Below are 21,537 nucleotides of genomic sequence, written 5' to 3'. Positions count from 1 at the left end.
AAAACGTACATAGCTAAAGAATACTAAACTCATTAAGGATCAGTCATATAGCCACTAACTACACGTTGCTCCATATTACTATTCAAATGCAGCAACTAAGAAACCAATTACTAACAACACTATCAAGCTACCGAAGCTTATATCTGAATAAATTCTTATATAGTACATATATGACAAAGCATTACACATATTAATTCATGTAAGACAATCACAGAACAAAAACCTCCCTGGGTAGCTGTGTGTGTTAACGTGACCGCTTCCAGGATCAGCCGGCCGAAGTGGCCGTGCGGTTCTAGGCGCTGCAGTCTGGAGCCGACCAACCGCTACGGTCGCAGGTTCGAATCCTGCCTAGGGCATGGATGTGTGTGATGTCCTTAGGTTAGTTAGGTTTAATTAGTTCTAAGTTCTAGGCGACTGATGACCTTAGAAGTTAAGTCGCATAGTGCTCAGAGCCATTTAAGCTTCCAGGACCGCCGGGATCGAATCCACCTGGTGGATTAACGAGAGTTCCGCGTGTTGGTCGCCCTGGATGTGGTTTTTAGGCGGTTTCCCACATACACTACGTCTATACCGTGCTGAAACCTATCTTCCGCCTCAGATACACGCTACACAAACATTTAGAATGCTGTTTTCAGGGCTCTCGGTTATCCAGTCGAATGCGATCGTTGAAGTCCCACGATATTTCGGCGAATAACCTTTCCGCCATCATCAGGTGGTTCCATCGTGGGGCTTCAAGGATCGCATCCGGGTGGACACCCGAGAGCCCTGGAAACAACACATACGCCAGGAAAGCCTCCGATCACATAACATTTAGAATGCTTTCTCACACTCGCACACGAATTTACCGTATATACTGACAGACTGGGCACATTGCTTCTGTCTTAGGAGGTCGAGTGGGTGACTCATGACCTTCACTATCTGGTTTCCTTAAACACTTACTCATTATAAGTAAAGCGAAATCTTAATGCACAGGGGTGAACCTCAGGTTCAGTCACAAGAATTTAGCACGTAGTCAGCCAGTCAACTCAGGATTACTGAGTAAACAACCGATTCAAGCTCGTGGCAAGAAATAATAAATTTCTGTTTAATTTGTTTAATCATACCAACTGCGTCTACTGACACAATTATGCCTGCCTGGTGTCAGCACATACATGCACACACAAACACACCACTACATACACGATAAATCAGTCTAATCTACAAGCCGTAAATGCAACTAAATACCTAGTTATTACAATTACGAACAACTTAAATAGGAAAGAATACATAGAAAATGTTGTGGAGTAGGCTAACCAAAGGCTGCGTTTTATTGGCAGGACACTTAGAAAATGCAACAGACCTACTAAGGAGACTGCCTACACTACGCTTGTCCGTCCTCTTTTAGAATACTGCTGCGCGGTGTGGGATCCTTACCAGATAGGACTGGCGGAGTACATCGAAAAAGTTCGAAGAAAGGCAGCATGTTTTTATCACGAAATATGGGAGAGAGTGTCACAGAAATGATACAGGATTTGGGCTGGACATCATTAAAAGAAAGGCGTTTTTCATTGCGACGGAATCTTCTCACGAAATTCCAATCACCAACATTCTCCTGCGAATGTGAAAATATTTTGCTGACACAGACCTACATAGGGAGGAACGATCACCACGATAAAATAAGGGAAATCAGAGTTCGTAGGGAAAGATACAGGTGTTCATTCTTTCCGCGCGCCATATGAGATTGAAATAACAGAGAATTGTGATTTGCAGAGTATCCATGTAGATGTAGATAAGTTTGTGTGCTGTAAACACAAGCAAACCGTTACACAGCAATCGCAGACTTCCATTCAGGAGTTTCTTTCACAAGTCCCTACACTCATAGCACGTTAGCACGTAACACTGTGCACCACGTCAGTTACAATGTCACCACTCTACCACTATCAGCTGCGAAAGTACTCAGGTAATGACCGTTATGACCAGTGGATTCTGTTCCTTCGCCTCGTCCGGAAATGCTTTCAGGTTCTTTTGCAGATGGCAGGCCCAACCACTCTGTCCGTCGACTAGTCTGGGAATTCTTGAGGCTCCTCAGACTTGCCCCCCTCCCCCCCCCCCCCCCCCCCCCCCCACGACCCACCTCTTTTTGTCACTCTAGTAGCTGAGGCCATTGTCCCTTCCATTCCGTACGCTGTATAGCGTCAGACTTCCTTCACTGCCACTCTCGACGCACAGCCCGAGCCGCCAGCTTCTGTCGCCAGACCAACCCTCCACACCCCATGCTCATAGCAGACGACGCACCATAGGCACCAACCGCAGAGTCTGTGCTGGCTTCCAAGAGATGTCACTAGTACGATCGCTGCAGTTGACTCCTGCCGCCATCCGTACCAGTTCTTAGCTGAAGTGCTGGCAGTCACGACATCACATGACCCATTGCTCTGGTTCTCTCGAGGCACGAGCACGGCTCACTACTTGAAAGCAAACTCTGGAGTTGTGGAAATCAGTTGTGCAACGGAAATGGCGGAAGTACTATTGTAAGATGGGCTAAATTTTTATTGACGTGGTAAATTTGGCAGTGAGCCATGTAAATTTGGTCGCTTATCTGGGGGCATAGAGTTAAACAGCATAGCCAGTGTGAGATTAGAGAATGTGGGGAGCGGGCGGGATTTTTGTTTATTGCTTTTCTTCCAGTACTGACAACTTATGGTTATGTGCAAAACTCGTAACGATCACCTAATATGGTATTAATATCAAACAGGAGTAAACATATTTGAGAATGCGCGTTAAAGAGATGGTCATATTTAAATGCGGTAGGCCTACATATTTTTAGTATGGAATATGAAAGTAAATTAAGGCTGTTGTAATACAATGTAGTGAGTGGAAGAAAAATAACATTCAATACTTTAGTAAACACTAGCGGCATTGCCCGGCAGGTTTAATATCTGCCACACAAAGTGACCGGCTCTGTGCTTTGTTGATACTCATAGCGGATGCAAGCCGCATGGGAAACTGCAATCGCTTTGAACCGAAGGGGATATCCGAAGTACATCTGTCAATTACTTTTCGAAATGTTTGGTAACAACGGTTCTCCTTTATGTACAGCATATATTTATGTGATGAGCATATTAAAAGGATATGGCCTATGTCCACCCAAATGTTCGTTAGAGGATCGTGTAAAAATTGTACATTGGCCAAGAGCTTTTAAAGATTTTTCTAACAAGCTCTGCCCTTTACTTATTACGTAAATACATGTTTCAAGTCAGGTTACGAAATCTTATGTAGCCAGTCTTGAAGGCATAGTACGTAAAATTTAATCAAGATAAGAATAAAACTGTAGATTTGTACGAATTATAGACTTGTGATCATGTGTCATATTCCATAATGCATTTAAATATAAGTGAAATTACTATTAATACTCTATTAATTATCTGCTCATATAGTCAACACAACACTTCATTAGGGAATTACAGTATCACAACTATGGAGTTGCTGGGGGTGACAGCAATCTCAAACTGAGATCAGTTAACAAAAAGCGTCCGAATAGTGCTGACTTACAAAGATCAGTACTAGGGAGTCAACAGCCAACTTACCGCGCCCTTAGAATAGTTAGTCTCTTGGGGGCTAATAACACAGTAATCAATAATAAGATCGGTAGATATGTAACCCAACGTGCGGCTCCACAATGTCCACATATTGGCTCTTGATAAAAAATGTTTGACGACTACAGCTCTAGTATCTTCTATTGATAAGTTGCAGACGAGAGGCTTAATGTAGACTTACCGCTTTTGAGCATTTGTGATTGATTTTGGCGGAACGAGGCGTTTGAGCTGTATGCACTGTAGCGCGGAGACCGGCACGCACATCTCTGCGAAGGCTAGTGGGCGTAGCGGCACATAGAATCAGAGCAGCTGAGCTAAGCAGTGGCGAGTTCTTGCAGAGATGTTATCAGATTCAAATGTAGTGGAGCCGACACCGGCTTTGCCGTCAGCGTGCACAAATAGCAGCTATATATTGTTTGCAGGTGCGCACCAGCAGTTCAGACTGCACTTACGATAAAAAACACAACACCAAGAACTAATTAATGCAGAGTAATGACATTTCTGGAGTAATTTTGTTCAGTTAACACATTTAAGTGATTAATATTGCAAGATCACGGGTTAACGTAAGCGCGAGATAAGCCATTGCAAATGTGAAACGTTAGTATGTTAATAGCCGACGTAACTGCCATAATTTTGCGTGCAAGAGTGTAAACGCACTTGCATTGTATTGTAGAGGTGCCGGATGCCAGTTTTGTGGGATGGAGTTCCATGCGTCTTGCACTTGGTCTGTCAATGCAGGGACGGTTTATGCTGTTTATGGATGACACTGAAGCTGGCGCCCGATGATGTCACATATGTGCTTAATTGGAGTCAAACCTGGTGATCGAGCTGGCCAAAGCAACATGTCAACATTCTGTAGAGCACGTTGAGTTAATAACAGCGGTATGTGGACGAGCGGTACCCTATTGGAAACACCCACGGGAATACTTTTCAAGAATGGTAGACAACAGGTGGAATCACCAGGCTGACATACTGTTCAAACAAATTTCGGGCTTGCAGCCGGTCGCCGTTCAATACTTCGCACGATATTTCAACTGGGCACCTGCCAGTCATCTTCAGGTGAGCCGTCGCAGACTGGCGAAAACTTTTTTTTTTTCCTTTATTGTGATTTCATGCCCCTGCCCCATATGGGCAGGGGAGGGCTGTCAGCAGCACAATCCGCCGCTCTTCAGCCGAGTGACATGACAACTAAAACAAGAATAAAATAATACATACATAAGGAGGTAAAAAAAGGGGAACATAAAACAGAGTAAGGGGAGAAAATGGAGGTAAAAATCACTGACATGTAGAAGGTCATTGGGGACAGTTAAAAAAGTCACCAGAAAGTTAAAAAAAACACAGTTGGCGATTCTTAAAACACAGAGAAGACACTGGATGCACATGCACAGGTTAAAAGTTGGCCACAGTATTAAAAACACTCCGAAGACAACACACTTAAAACCCACGTGGAGCACACACGACGAAGAGTAAAACTACCAGGCGGGACCTGCCGAGGGAAAGGGCAGAGAGGATGGAAAAGGAGGGGAGAGCATGGGGCAGCTGGGGAAGCGGCGGGAGGAGGAGAGGAGGGGCAACTGTGGGTTCACGAAGAGGCAGGAGACACATGGGGCAGGAGAGGAAAAGGGAAGACAGGGCAGGAGGGAGCGCAGAGACACCGAAAGAAGGCACAAGAGATGGATGGGGAGTAGGAGGGGAAATCCGCTGAGAAGGAGGGAGGGGGAGGAGAGGGAGCCCTGAGGAGGAGGCAGGAAGAGGGGGTTAGAGTTGGTAGGAAGGGTAGATGTCAGGGCGAAGCTCATCATCCGGGAGTGGTAGACGGTGGAAGTTGTGTTGGGAAAGGAGATGGAGGGTGTGGAGATGGAGAGAGGGAGGGACACAACGGTAAAGGCGCGGCAACTGGTTGGGAGTGGAGAGGAAGGGAGACACCAGGGGGTGAGGGGGATCAAGGCGGCGGACAATATATAGTGTGCGGATATGTTCAAGGAAAAGGAGAAGGTGGGGGAAGGGGATGAGGTCATAGAGGATGCGCGTGGGGGACGGAAGGCGGATGCGGAAGGCGAGGCGGAGTGCATGGCGTTCGAGGATTTGGAGGGCTTTATAGAACCGGGGAGGGGCGGAAATCCAAGCGATGCTGGCATAACAAAGGATGGGGCGGATCATGGATTTGTAGGTGTGAAGGATGGTGGAAGGATGCAGACCCCACGTCCGGCCGGACAAGAGTTTCAGGAGGCGGAGGCGGTTGTGAGCTTTGTTTTGGATGGTAAGGAGATGGGGAGTCCAGGTGAGGTGGCGGTCGAGTGTGAGGCCAAGGTATTTGAGGGTAGGAGTGAGGTGGATAGGACGGCCGTAAATGGTGAGGTAGAAATCATGGAGGCGGAAGGAGCGGGTGGTGCGGCCTATGATGATCGCCTGGGTCTTGGAGGGATTAACACGGAGGAACCACTGGTTGCACCAAGCGGTGAATTGGTCAAGGTGGGTTTGGAGGGTACGTTGGGACCGTTGGAGGGTAGGATAAAGGGCTAGGAAGGCGGTGTCATCAGCGAACTGGAGAAGATGAACAGGAGGGGGAGGTTTGGGCATATCAGCAGTGTACAGGAGATAGAGGAGAGGGGAAAGGACAGAACCTTGGGGCACGCCGGCAGAGGGGTAGAAAGTACGGGAGTTGGAATTGTGGATAGTCACATAGGAGGGACGATGGGAGAGGAAGGAAGCAACGAGACGGACGAAGTTGATGGGGAGAGCATAGGTCTGGAGTTTGAAAAGGAGCCCGGGATGCCAGACACGGTCATAGGCGTTCTGGAGATCAAGGGAAACAAAGATAGCAGAGCGACGGGAGTTAAGTTGGAGGGAAAGAAGATGGGTAAGGTTAAGGAGCTGGTCGTCAGCAGAGAAGGAAGGGCGGAAGCCACATTGGGTAAGAGGAAGGAGGCGGTGGAGGTTAAGGTGGCGGTGGATACGGCGAGAGAGGATGGCCTCAAAGACCTTACTGAACACGGAGGTGAGGCTGATGGGACGAGAGGAAGAGGTAGCAGAGGGGGGTTTGTTAGGCTTAGGGAACAGCAGGACACGGGAAGTCTTCCACAGGTCAGGGTAAAATCCAGTGGAGAGGAGGACATTGTACAGGGTAGCAAGGACAGACAGGAAGGATGGAGGGGATTCCTTGAGGTGACGGTAGGTGACACCATCATGACCAGGGGCGGTGTTGCGTTTGGAGCGGAGGACGAGTGTGATGTCTTGCATGGTGATGGGAGTGTTGATGTCGGACGGGGGTAGCCGATCCAAGTACTGGAAGCTAGGGGCTAGCGGGGGGACAGAGGTGTCAGTGCGGTCAAGGACAGTGGGGAAGAGGGAGTAATCAAAATGGGGATCGTCAGGAATGGAGAAGACCTCGGACAGGTGGGAAGCAAAATGGTTAGCCTTACTGAGGTTGTCGGGAAAGGGTCGATCGTCATGGAGGATGGGGTAATGCAGGGTGGGATGGCTACCAGTAAGGCGGTGGAAGGCTGACCAGTACTTGGAGGAGTTGACAGGGAGGGTGGAGTTGAGGCGTGTGCATGTCTGACGCCAGTCCCGGCGTTTCTTTGCTGTAAGGAGGTTCCGGATATGTCGCTGTAATTGCCGGTGGCGGGTGAGAGTATCCCAGTCACGAGTGCGGAGGAAGGAGCGGTAGAGCCTGCGGGATTCACGCAGAAGAAGGACGGCCTGTGGAGGAAGTGTAGGGCGGTGAGGGTGGATGAGTTTGGTAGGGACATGAGCCTCCACAGCGTCAGTGATGGTCTTCTGAAGGAAGGAAGAGGCATGGGTGATGTCATCAGGGTGGTGGAAAGTGAGGGGGTGGCTTTCGACCTGTAAGGCAATGGAGTCCCGGTAGGCACCCAATTGGCACGGTGGTAGTCATGGACAGATTTTGGAGGGGCAGGTGGGCGGGTGGCTGCAGTGGCAGGACGGGTAGAGGAGATGGTGAGAAGGACAGGGAGATGGTCACTACCGACGGGATCGAGGACATCAACGGCAATGCGACCAAGGAGGTTGGGGGAAGCGAGGATAACATCAGGGGTGGAGTTACTTTCAGGACGGGTGTGCTGCGGTAGAGGAACAAGGTCACCATGGAGGGTGGCAAGGAACTGATGCCACCGCCGAAGGGTGGCAGGGTCACGGCTGTGGATGTTGAGATCAGCGGCGATCACATAGGTGGAGAAGGTACGGTCAACATGGGAAATGAAGTCAAAGGGGAGAGGAGCTGCGGGGCGAATATAGATAGTGGCACAGGTGACGGTGAGGGAGGGAAAAAAGAGGCTGAGGAGAAGGTGTTCGGTAGGGTCATTGAGGAGGGGTTGTGGCCGGACAGGGAGATGCCGGAGGTGGCCGATAGCGACCCCGCCTCGAGCTAGGGGAAGGGGATTGTCAGTGCGGTGAAGGAGATAAGGGGAGACGCGGACCACATGGTGGGGTTGGAGGAAGGTTTCATTAAGGATGAAGGAGTCAACCTGGTGCTGGGAGAGGGTATGCATGAAGAGGCATTTGTTTGCAGGGAGGGAGCGAATGTTGAGGTAGAGGAGACGATACTGTTGACGAGCCATGGCGTTGGGTGCGGGAAGGGTGTGGGAAGGGGAGAGAGGGGCTTAAACGAGGGTGTCTAGGCGGGTGAAGGTAAAGTGGGCCTGGTTGTGGGAGTATGTGGCGTAGGTGTTTAAGTGGAAAACAGAGCGGGCAGCGAGGGAAATCTGCTGGAGTGTGTGGGTGCGCTGGAAGGGGTGGATGTTCTGCAGGACGATGGTGAGGAACCGGATGATGTCTTCTGCTGTAGGGGGAGGGCGGAGAGAATTGTTAGGGTGGATAGGTGGGTCAATGGGGCGAACGGGGACAGTGAGTTCAGGGTTGGTGGGAGGGGGCTTGGCTTTGCATTTGGAGGAATAGGTGGGGTGAGTTTCATTGCAGGTGTTGCAGGATGGGGGGGAGGCGAGGTTGGGACACTGTTTGAGGAAGTGGGAGGCTTTACAATGGGGGCAGGTGGGTGGGTTCTTGCAGTTTTGGGTGAGGTGGTCATTGTACAGAAGACAACGCTGGCAGCGGTAGGATTGAGGAGGGGAACGGGACGGGTCAACAGGGTGGCGGCGGTTGAAAATCAGGGCTCCCTGCGTGAGGAGGTGGTCGATGGAGGAGGCGGACTCTGTAAAGATACGCATGAGGAAAGTAGGGCCAGAGGAGTTGTAAATACGGCGGGCAGAGCGGACTTCCAGGGAGGGGTGGGCATTCAGTTCCGCCAAGACCTCAGCCTCCGTGATCACAGGGCTGAGTTTTGTGATGACGGCAGTGAGGGTCGGCGGACGACGAGGCGGTTGGGGTTGACGAGGAGAGGAGGATGTAAGGAATGGGGTGAGGGATGCGTGGGGCCCAAAGGTGATGCGGGGAAGGCGCCGGAGGAGATCAGTATGGAAGGACGGAGAGGGAGACTTGATGAGGACAGAGTCTCTGCGAGGGATAAGTTGGGTGATGGGTGCACTGGGGATGTACTTCCGGATTTCAAGGGTGAGGGTGCGGGCATCTAGGAATTTCGGATCAGGGTTGGCGAGGACAAAGGTATACAGGGAGGGGGCTGGAGAGGAGGGAGGTGGGGTGGTATCCATAGCGGGGTCAGTGGGAGGTGGGGCGGGCAGTGGCTTTTTGGAGGAAGGAGTAGAGGAGAGGTCGCCACTGGGCCATTTGGAAGATTTTTTGGCAGGTGTGGCCTGGGAGGAGGGATGAGGGACTGGATGGATAGGGAGGTGGTGGGAGGCAGGGCCCTCCTGTGAGGCAGAAGCACCGGATGATAGGGTATGGCGCTCCGTGGTGGCGACTGTGGCGCGGCGGGCGGAGACTCTGGCAGGGGAAGCAGCGGTAGTCGCAGGGGGGAGAGGGGGAAAGTCGTCTCGGCGGGCGACAGGAGGGGGAGGGGGGTTGGGAGCAGGGACAGAGGCAGGAGCGGGAGAAGCAGCAGGGGCAGTAGCAGGGGTAGGAGCAGGAGTGACGTACAGGTGGGGATACATCGATGGAGAGGAGATAGATGGGGAGGAGACTGTGAGTAGGGGAGGTGCATGAGACGGGTGAATCCCAGAGGAAGCACTCCATGACGTTACAGTGGGGGCAGGTGAAGGAGAGGTGTAGATGATGGTGGTAGTTGGGGCGTCCATGATCGCAGGCGGCAGCGAACACCGAGAGACGGCGGCAGCGGCGAGCACCGAGAGACGGCGGCAGAAGAAGCGGCGAGCACCAAGAGACGGCGACAGCGGCGGCGGCGGCGGCGGCTGAAGAAGCGGCGACCAGGTGGTGGCGACAGAAGAGGAAGCGGCGAGCACCGACAGACGGCGACGGCGGCGGCGAGCACCGGGCGGCGGCGAACAGACGGCGGCGGCGGCGGCGGCAGCAGTGACGGCGTGCAGACGGGCAACAGCGCGACAAGCACGATTGGGGCTCTTCCACGTCGAAGATACACCCTGAGAGCAGCCCAGGCAGTGCGAGTCCTCGATGAGGAAGTGAGGGAATCCAACCCTCGAACTGGCAAAAACGTCCTCCGTTCCGCAATATATAGCGTACTGTAAGTATTCTGCGCACGCGTAGAAAACTTGGTAGTTGAACCACACTGCCCGCCGGAAGCGCCCTCGCTGGTGGAATAGCGGAACTCAGTCGCCCTCTGCGTTGCTGTTTGCCACGGCCGTCGACGCACTCTGTCGTCTTCGATTTGAGCAAATCGTGGAGGTGATGGGATTCCATGCACTGTCCAGCTGGTAGCCGCTGTCACGGTTTAACAGATTTTCTGCCAGTCGTATTTCTACGGATTCTTTAATAATGGAGTCCCAGAAAGATGTTGCTGTGGAAAAAATCATTGTTTTCTCATACTCCATTGAATGTCCAGTAGAAATACAATGTTCAGCAATAGCGGACTTGCTTGGCTGTAAAAGGCGGGTGTAACGCTGATGTTCATTGCAGCGTTCTTTCACGGTGCTTATGGTTTGACCTATGTAAGCCATACCACATCGGCACGGTATCTTGTAAATTCCGGCCTTGTAAGATCACGGGTTAACGTAAGCGCGAGATAAGCCATTGCAAATGTGAAACGTTAGTATGTTAATAGCCGACGTAACTACCATAATTTTGCGTGCGAGAGTGTAAACGCACTTGCATTGTATTGTAGAGGTGCCGGTGTAGTAACAGATTGTCCTTAACTGATCCCACAAGGTCCGCAATCTTCGATGGTGGGCGGAAAACCACTTTTACCTGAAATTTTCGGAGGATTCTTGCTATTTTAAACGAAGTGTTGCCAACGAAGGGAAGAAAAGCTAAAGATTGTTCCAGCATGTTCTCCTCTTTATTCACTTCCTGCTTCTTAGTTTTAACTGTTAGTGCCCTGTTAATCTGCCGGATGGAATACCCATTTTCGCTGAATACTGTCTTTAGATAGGCGAGTTCTTGAGGTAAGCTATCTAGATCTGAAACAGTATGAGCTCTATGAACAAGTGTTTTAACGCATGGCTTGCGGTGGGTGATGGCAACTCGATGCCTGCAGGTACAAATCAGTATGAGTGGGTTTCCGGTAAACTGAATGTCCTAGAGAACAATCATTCTTCCTTCGAACCAGGACATCCAAGAACGGCAAACAACCATCTTTCTCTATTTCCATGGTGAACCGGATGTTGCTATGAATGGAGTTGAGGTGATGTAGAAACTCCATTAATTTATCTTCTCCATGAGGCCACACTATGAAAGTGTCATCCACATACCGCCAAAAACATGCCAGAACAATCTTTAGCTTTTCTTCCTTTCGTTGGCAACACTTCGTTTAAAATAGCAAGAATCCTCCGAAAATTTCAGGTAAAAGTGGTTTTCCGCCCACCATCGAAGATTGCGGACCTTGTGGGATCAGTTAAGGACAATCTGTTACTACGAAAGGTCGGAATTTACAAGATACCGTGCCAATGTGGTATGGCTTACATAGGTCAAACCACACGCACCGTGAATGAACGCTGCAATGAACATCAATGTTACACCCGCCTTTTGCAGCCAAGCAAGTCCCTTTTTTTTCTTTATTGTTATTTTCAAACCTGTTAACAGGCAGGCCAGCAGCAGCGTGCTACGCCGCTCTTTGGCCTCAGAGAACATACAAGATACAAATGAAGACATCGAGAGAAAAAAAACATGGTGGACATAGAAACGGAGACAAACACTTTTTAAAATACATGGAGCCGTTCACGGGCGTAGAGTCCAAGATAAAATTTGTTCAGACACTTGGACAGAGACGAACAGTGTCACACGTGAACGTAGGTGCACAAAAACGAATAACACTGAACCACTTAAGCACAAAACGACGACACACACAGAACAGGAGGCGTTGATCTCTGGCGCACGAATGTTCACTAACCGTGTAAGAGTCCGGGGACCTGCCAAGAGAGGAGAAGGGGGGGTGGGAGAGGGAGAGGGGAGAGCAGATGACAAGGGCAGGGGAGAGAGGGGGGAGGGAGGAAGGGGGAGGGGAAGCCCGCGGGAAGAGAGGAGGAGGGAGGGGACGGGGAAAAAGGAAAGAGAAGGGAAGGGAAGAGAAGGGAGGGAGGGTGCCTAAAGGAAAGGACACAGGAATTGGGGGGTGGGGAGGATCAAAGTTGATAGGAGGGGTAGATGGAGGGGAGGAGGACATCATCAGGGAGGGGGAGCTGGCAGAAGCCACCTTGGGAGAGGGTAAGGAGGGTGGAGAGATGGAGACCGGATGGGATGTGAGAATACAGACGCGGCAGTGAGCGGGGGTGGGAGAGGATGGGTAAGACAAGCGAATGAGGAGGATCGAGTTTGTGGGAGGTGTACAGGATCCGTATCCTTTGAAGGAAGAGGAGGAGGTGGGGGGAAGGGGATGAGATCGTATAGGATCCGCGTGGGGGAGGGGAGACGGATGCGATAGGCGAGGCGGAGAGCATGGCGTTCAAGGATTTGGAGGGATTTATAAAAGGTAGGGGGGGGGGTGGAGATCCAGGCCGGATGGGCGTAACAAAGGATAGCGCGGATGAGGAAGCAAGTCCCCTATTGCTGAACATTGTATTTCTACTGGACATTCAATGGAGTATGAGAAAACAATGATTTTTTCCACAGCAACATCTTTCTGGGACTCCATTATTAAAGAATCCGTAGAAATAAGACTGGCGGAAAACTGTTAAATCGTGACAGCGGCTACCAGCTGGACAGTGCATGGAATCCCATCACCTCCACGATTTGCTCAAATCGAAGACGACAGAGTGCGTCGACGGCCGTGGCAAACAGCAACGCAGAGGGCGACTGAGTTCCGCAATTCCACCAGCGAGGGTGCTGCCGGCTGGCAGTGTGGTTCAACTATCAAGTTTTCGACGCATGCGCAGAATACTTACAGTACGCTATATATTGCGGAACGGAGGACGTTTTCGCCAGTCTGCGACGGCTCACCTGAAGATGACTGGCAGGTGCCCAGTTGAAATATCGTGCGAAGTATTGAACGGCGACCGGCTGCAAGCCCGAAATTTGTTTGAACAGTTAATTCGCCAGGAAAATTTTAAAATTCACATCAGGCTGACATACTATTTTGCACTCTGGGTGCATGGGATAACCGCGAGATTGCTCCTGCTGTCATACGACTATAGCTCCAGTTGTAGGTACAGTGTGTCTAGAAAGTAGACAGGCTGGGTGCAGGTCATCAACTGGTCTCCTCCTAACCAACAGCTTTCATCAGAAGACACAACAGACATCCACCTTACCCTCCAATGAGTTCTCGCTTGACACCACTGAAGTCGCAAATGGCAGTGGTTTGGGGTCAGTGCAATGAACGCTGCAGGGTGTCTGGCTCGAACTGTCCTTGAAGTAATTGATTTGTAAGAGCTCGTTGTGTCGTTGTGGTGCCAGCTGCGACAGAGCCATAAGCCAGCAGACACGTTGGTTTTCCCTTTTGGTAGTGCTACGTGGCCGCCCAGAACCCGGTCTTCTTGCGACCGTACATTCACGTTAACACCACTGCCAGCAATCATGTACACTGGCTACATTCCTGCCAAGTCTTTCTGTATTGTCGCAGAAGGAACATCCAACTTCTTGCAGCCCTATTACACAGCCTCGTTCAAACTCAATGAGGTGCGTCTTTGTCGCCTTAAAGGCTTCTTGACTAACTTCAACTCACCACGTCCAGTCTCAAAGGTAACTAACGCTCACGACCGGTACAGCTTGCATTTAGAGCAAATCTGATTTGCATTCTATAACGGCGCCATTCTCATGCGACTGACTCTAAATCCGTACAGATATCATGTAGAAACACACCTACCAACTTTTGTTTATATCGCACAACTCCTTATTGGTGTCGCAATTTTTTTTCCGACAGTATAGAGAAGCACCATACAAGACACTAAAGAAGAAGTATATATATCATTCAGCTGTAAGCAGATGTGGTCTGCAGATAAAATGTGTGAAACTTAGCAGCACCAATAAGTTTTATTTAGCTGAAATTTAATAAAGGATTAATAACTTTTAGAATTTTTATGGTACTTAAGGGATCAAGCTATCAAATTGTAGCGCTCTTCAACGATCATCACCTGACCTACTCACATGTTTCATAATATAATTAATTAAACTGAACTTTTAATTAAAATCAGGACATCAGGTTGTCCAAAACAGCTATCCTGATAGCAGTATGTGTTGGCAGACGTGATTACATACCTCCTAGAACCTTTAGTTTGTAAAGTTTGTGTTTTCTGTTACCATCTTTAATGGGCTGTTTATTAATTCGCATAGTTCTGCTCATAATTCAAAAACTGTTAAACTGACATTAATTCCGACGGCAGCAGTGGAAAGAGCAGGAAAATTCATTTAAGGAAGAGGTGCCTTATTAGTTTGTATTATAATAACAGAGAATATGAACTTTCATTATTACTGCTAAATTTTGTATTTGTTTGATATTAATTGTTTGACAGATACTACGATAGAATAAAGTGTAATCTATCAGTTTTATTTAGATTTTCAAAACACATCTAATGGCGCATTCAGTTTTTTAATAACATTTATGTGGAAAACGTTGTAAGTGAGGCTGGCGATAGCACGAAGTCATTAAATTACCTAGTAGCGTGGTCTTTTGTGGAGAGGAAAGCCGAAGGCTTAAAAGCGTGGTCTCTTCTTGCTAGTTTGCGCTGTTTGGGGCAGAAATGGAGATGTTACACTTTCCTGGTCTGGGTAGTGATCCAGGTGCATGTTGGTGATAGAAATTTTTCACGGCATTGGTCACAGCACTAAAATGTTTGGATCACTTTAGTGGAGACGTAAAGAGTTTTTGTAGTGATCAGGACCGTGTTTTATTTCAGCTGGCTGCACATGGGAAATTGTACTTTTTAGTGGTAAACTGATATGGACGTTGACTTAGTTTCACTGATTCTGATTTTAACTCAGTTTGTCAGTGTGGGCTTTGCTTATTTTTGTCACTGATCAGCACTTAAGATTAGTGTATCACATGTCGTTTAGACTTCTATTTATCTGAGTTAGTGTGGTGTTCAACTTTGAGTAAGTTTTGGCTGTCAACACCGTTTGTGTTTTCCAACTATTTCCTTTGTTTTATTTATGTAGCGTGTTTGCTAACCACTGTATTGGGGCCGACATAGTTTCATTTCACATAATTATGTAGCTTACGAATTTATGTGCGACATTATGAACAATAAAAAATTATTTGTTTAAGTTAACCAATTGTAGTTGGGATATAATATTTAAACTGAATGTTCTTGTGATCAACCCAACGTTAATTTGTTTTTAATAAATACATTGGCAACAAGTTATTATAATTTTAATTTAGTTTAAAGCAACAAATACTACGAGGGACCAAATCGTCACCAGATCAAACAATGAGGAACCACAGTCATTCTTTTTAAGCTCTGTCTGAATGTCAGGGCTGTTCTTATATGTGGTTGCTTTACATGTTAGTCCTGTATTTTACACGAACTGAATAGAATCCTTCAAAAACGGTTCTATGCGTCATATGAGGAAGTATAGATTTCTAGCCAGGTATTTCATTACTTTGTATGTAGGTGGGACACTAATTATAGGCCTTAGGGGACAGCTTTCCTTATGGACCTTAGGCGCTCCATAAATTTTGGTATCACTGGAACTTTCGTGATGAACCCCCCTGGTTGCATTATGACCAGTCCTGAAATCTTTGATTTAACGGCCACGTCCTCTTAACCCTAGGACGCCCAAGCCTTTTCTTCTAACTTGGATGCTAAGGAGGGGGGAGGGGGGGGGGGGTTCGGCGAGCCCACAGGTATTAAATAAGTTTACTGACGAAAAATTGCAACTTTCAAAATGGTGTATGTATTTTAACTAAGGCATCGGTTTATAAATGTTGTTAATTGTTATAAATATTGGATTGAGTGAATAAAAAATTGACATATTACAATACAAAATACAGATGTGTTCATATACTATAGACTACTCTGAGTCCTCAACTTTAAGGCAAGAGACACACTTCACAATTTTTTCTGAATGTGTGTTACACACATGTTTATGACACTGTGCACAATACTGTTTTGGTTTACATAGATTGTTGTACTTCTGCTTCTTTGTTTTAGCTTCTCTTACAGTAGGGAACTGCACTAATTCACTGCAAGTTTACAAGCTAAATAACAGCTGACTGACATCAACAATCACTTCCTCTGAAAGTAAACCGTTTGTTGTGAATATCAAGAATACCATCCAACAAGAAACTAACTTGCATTGTTGTAGAGATGAGAAATACGAATCCTACTAAGGGAAATTTTCTATGGAAGCCTAAGGGGGGAGGGGTTTGTTGGGCCCATAATAAGTTTATTTATTTTTTCTTTCGAAGCAGGAATTTTCTATAAAATGTATTGATACTAACGTTTTATAAAATAGCCAACAAACAATAACTCAAAGGCAATATGTAGTATGAAAGTTACTTGGGCAAAAGCAGGGGACATAAAAAAATTGTGGGTTCAACAACCCCCCCCCCCCCCCCCTTAGGCGCCCTAGGGTTAATAATCATCGCTGCAGGATCAGTTGTATGTTATTGGTAGAAGGTATCACTCAACAAATCGATCATTTTCTGATCATTTTGCGCGTATAACAACTTATCAACCTTTGCCTCGAGGCAGGTGATCTTGGCTGAAATGCAATTTATTATTTAAATGTTTTATAATACGATATGGCAACACAACTGCAAGGCTTTTAATGTGATTTACTTAGGCCACAGAAGCCTAAGTAATTATATTAAGCGTCTGTGGTCCTTCCAGTACGTGAGAGGCGCTTTCAGTGAGGAATGCAATACTTTTGTTCCTCGGCCAATTTAGGTTGAAAAAAATGAGAAATTTGCTGTGGGACATTGTGGAATAGTCCCACTTCAGTCCCCATAGTTTCATGAAGTTCTGACTGGTGGCCACCGCTGTACATGCCTTCAAAATGTTGTGTGTAATGAAGGTGTGTTCCTAGCACAGAGCTGTCATGGAGTTTCTTTTGGCGGAAAACTGAAGCATCGCAAATGCTCGTCGGTGCTTGCAGAACGTCTATGGAGACCTGGCAGTGAACAAAAGCACGATGAGTCGTTGGGTGAGACGTCTGTCATAATCGCAAGGTCGGTCTAACCTCTTCCATCTACCGCGTGCAGGCCGGCCGCAGACAGCTGTGACTCCTGCAATGCTGGAACTCTCATTAGAGATGGTTGTCAAACAACTTATTACTCAACTGGACGACTCTGTCGGTAGTGCTGACACACTCGTCCACCAGTTTGGGTACTCAAAGGTGTGTGACCACTGGGTTCCATGCTGCCTAACAGACGACCATAAAGAGGAATGAAGGACCATCTGTGAGGAGCTGCTCGCACACTCCGCACAAAGCATTACATGTATGATGGGAAGGTTACTGATGGAGCAAGACGTTGGCTCCAACGTCGACCAATAAAATGGTACTGTGAGGGTACGCAGGCCCTCCCACTAACCTGGGGTAAGACCATCGCACTGAACGCAGATTATGATATAAAATAGGGTTTTGTAGACAACAGAGTGAGGAATAATACACTACTGGCCATTAAAATTGCTACACCAAGAAGGAATGCAGATGATAAACGGGTATTCATTGGACAAATATATTATACTAGAACTGACATGTGATTACATTTTCACGCAATTTGGGTGCATAGATCCTGAGAAATCAGTAACCAGAACAACCACCTCTGGCCATAATAACGGCCTCGATACGCCTGGGCATTCAGTCAAACAGAGCTTGGATGGGGTGTACAGGTACAGCTGCCCATGCAGCTTCAACACGATACTACAGTTCATCAACAGTAGTGACTGGCGTATTGTGACGAGCCAGTTGCTCGGCCACCATTGACCAGACGTTTTCAGTTGGTGAGAGATCTGGAGAATGTGCTGGCCAGGGCAGCAGTCGAACATTTTCTGTATCCAGAAAGGCCCGTACAGGACCTGCAACATGCGGGCGTGCATTATCCTGCTGAAATGTAGGGTTTCGCAGGGATCGAATGAAGGGTGGAGCCACGGGTCGTAGCACATCTGAAATGTAACGTCCACTGTTCAAATGCGAACAAGAGGCGACCGAGACGTGTAACAAATGGCACCCCATACCGTCTCGCCGGGTGATACGCCAGTATGGCGACGACGAATACACGGTTCCGATGTGCGTTCACCGCGATGTCGCCAAACACGGATGCGACCATCATGATGCTGCAAACAGAACCTGGATCCATCCGAAAAAATAACGTTTTGCATTCGTGCACCCAGGTTCGTCGGTGAGTACACCATCGCAGGCGCTCCTGTCTGTGATGCAGCGTCAAGGGTAACCGCAGCCACGGTCTCCGAGCTGATAGTCCGTGCTGCTGCAAACGTCGTCGAACTGTTCGTGCAGATGGTTGTTGTCTTGCAAACGTCCCCATCTGTTGACTCGGGGATCGAGATGTGGCTGCGCGATCCGTTACAGCCACGCGGATAAGATGCCTATGTTCTCGACTGCTAGTGATACGAGGCCGTTGGGATCCAGCACGATGTTCGGTATTACCCTCCTGAACCCACCGATCCCATATTCTGCTAACAGTCATTGGATCTCGACCAACGCGAGCAGCAATGTCGCGATACGATAAACCGCAATCGCGATAGGCTACAATGCGACCTTTATCAAAGTCGGAAACGTGATGGTACGCATTTCTCCTCCTTACACGAGGCATCACAACGTTTCACCAGGCAACGCCGGTCAACTGCTGTTTGTGTATGAGAAATCGGTTGGAAACTTCTCTCATGTCAGCACGTTGTAGGTGTCCCCACCGGCGCCAACCCTGCGTGAATGCTCTGAAAAGCTAATCATTTGCATATCACAGCACCTTCCTCCTGTCGGTTAAATTTCGCGTCTGTAGCACGTCATCTTGGTGGTGTAGCAATTTTAATGGCCAGTAGTGTATGTTGTGTTGGAAATGTGAATCAAACGAACCTGCTTTCAGAAAAGAATGTGTTGTAGTACTTACTGAACGTCCCTCGTAATAATGAACGTCAGAAATCGTGTGGCTGACATAGAATTTTCTTATTTACGGGTACTGAAGGTTAGCACCACTGTGGAGTAAGTAGACACGATGGAGACATAGGCCGCGGCGAGCCGCAGGTGCAGCGGCAGAACCCTCAGCAGGTGGGCCGCGGGCCGCTCAGAGGACACCTGCGACGCCAGCAGCCGCAGCTCGCGGTGGGCGGCGCCGCCCACCCGCCGCCCCTTCAGCAGCAGCTGCGAGCACAGCCTCGGCGTTCTGGCTGCCTCCCTCGCCACGCAGTGAGCGGGAACTACCACAACTGCCAGGAAGGCAACAGTGGTCACCAGCGCGTACCAGGCGTACCACGAATCCCACAATGCCATAATTTTACTCTCGTCAGAATAACTGACAGCGAGGGAATAAACCACTAGTACAGTCTGCAACGACATCGCAAACAAGTAAACAGTCAGGAAGTGTTCGTGAAGCGAAGACACTACCGCCGACAGTTCGCCGAGCGCCTTGTAGGCGCGTCTGAGAGTTCGCTCCCTGCTCAGTAAGCGATGAACACTGCACGTGAGGGATGGGTCGAATGATACACACGGACTGTCTGTGCTCCTATGATACATTTTCTCCGCCCTGCCTCTCAGCAGGAAATCATTAAATTTAGAAACTCTGTCTTTTATAACCAGCTGTAAGTTTGCAAATTTTACGATTGTAATTAAACTTGGTACTACATTGTTTATCATGAGCAACGTTGTTAGCTTGTTTTGTGCATTTCTGTCTGACGCAACTACATAAGCAACATCTATAATGCAAATCAAAACGACTAAGAACAGTTGCAATATTACAAGGTTCCTGGCTGATGCATTCGCTGGGACTACATAGGGCTCCATAGTCTTGTCGCACATAACTAGTAGCTGAAGCATTTTTGCGTACTTCTTAGCGTTACAAAAGAGTTCACCAACCACAGAAATGAAGTACAAAATAAAATACTGAAGCAAGCATAAAAACTGAATTATGTCCGCCAGTGAATAAAATCGAATGAAAATCCGCCTGCTGAGAATGAAACACGCTGATGCAACCTGTAGCATACAACCAAGGATGGCTATGACGAGATCCAAGCTCGTTCTCTTCAAAGACGCTGTCCTTGTGTCGGCGCTAAATGCTGCTATGCCATATAACTTGCACGCGTAGAGAAGAGGTTTGCTGGCCAGCAGCAGCTGCACAGTGGTTTCTGGCACTGAGGAGATGCTTTCGCCCGCTGACATCATCTGTAAAAGTAGTGATGTGTTATACCACCATCCAGGAAGCTGTTGACATACAACTGACGTACAAAACAAACCAGAGTTTGGACTGTAACTTCCACCATTTCTGTATCTACATATTCATTTGCACAAATTTCAAATAACCTAAACTGGATTGATCATACAGATAATGTTGTGGATAGAGCAAACTAAAGACTGCGATTCATTGTCAGAACACTTAGAAGGTGCAACAAGAGATTGCTTACACCATGCTTGTCCGCCCTATTCTGGAATATTGCTGGGCGTTGTGGGATCCGCATCAGGTGGGACTGACGGATGACATCGAAAAAGAACAAAGAATGGCAGCTCGTTTTGTACAATCGCGAAATGCGGGAGATAGTGCCACAGACATGCTACTTGAATTGGAGTGGCAATCATTAAAACAAAGGCGTTTTTCGTTGCGACGGGATCTTCTCATGAAATTTCAATCACCAATTTTCTCCTCCGATTGCGAAAACATTCTGTTGGGACCCACTTACGTAGGAAGAAATGATCACCACGATAAAATAAGAGAAATCAGGGCTCGCACAGAAAAATTTAAGTGCTCGTTTTTCCCGCGTGCCGTTCGAGAGTGGAACGCTAGAGACACAACTTGAAGGTGGTTCACCGAACCCTCTGCCAGGCAGAATAATTACTGAATAGCAGGGTAGTCACCTAGATGCAGATGCAGATGTAGATGTAGATGTACATTTGTTCCCCGCAGGTCTACTGACAAGTGCGTATCCAAAGGGGAAGGGCAGTAGAAAGGAGGATTGTGTGGGTCACGATCCAAAGAAATAAAATTATTTAACGCGTTTGTACAGGGTTACTATAAACGAGTCATCCGTTCTCTGTGTTCCATATTTTCCGCAGTACTAACTTCAAATATCATTCATGCATAAATAGAAATTTACTAAATTAGTATTTTGCACTCTACAAAAGTTCTCTAGCACTGTTGAGCTACCTAAGCTGTTCCAGTTTTCTTGGCAGTGGGAGCTACATAATCACAATCCTCAATGTACCCCGAAAGGAAAAATTCACAAGGCGTTAGGTCAGGCGTTCTCGGAGGCCAGGAGAATAAATCCACATCATCTTCAACATCACGCCCAGTCCAGCGGCGCGCAGCTTCATAGTTTAGATTAAGGTGGTGCCCAGTTTTGTTGCATGATTAAATTCTCGG

This window comes from Schistocerca piceifrons, chromosome 4 (assembly GCF_021461385.2).
Source record: "Schistocerca piceifrons isolate TAMUIC-IGC-003096 chromosome 4, iqSchPice1.1, whole genome shotgun sequence".
Lineage (NCBI taxonomy): Eukaryota > Metazoa > Arthropoda > Insecta > Orthoptera > Acrididae > Schistocerca > Schistocerca piceifrons.
The sequence above is the reverse complement of the archived record's forward strand: the minus strand, read 5'-3'. Positions refer to the sequence as shown.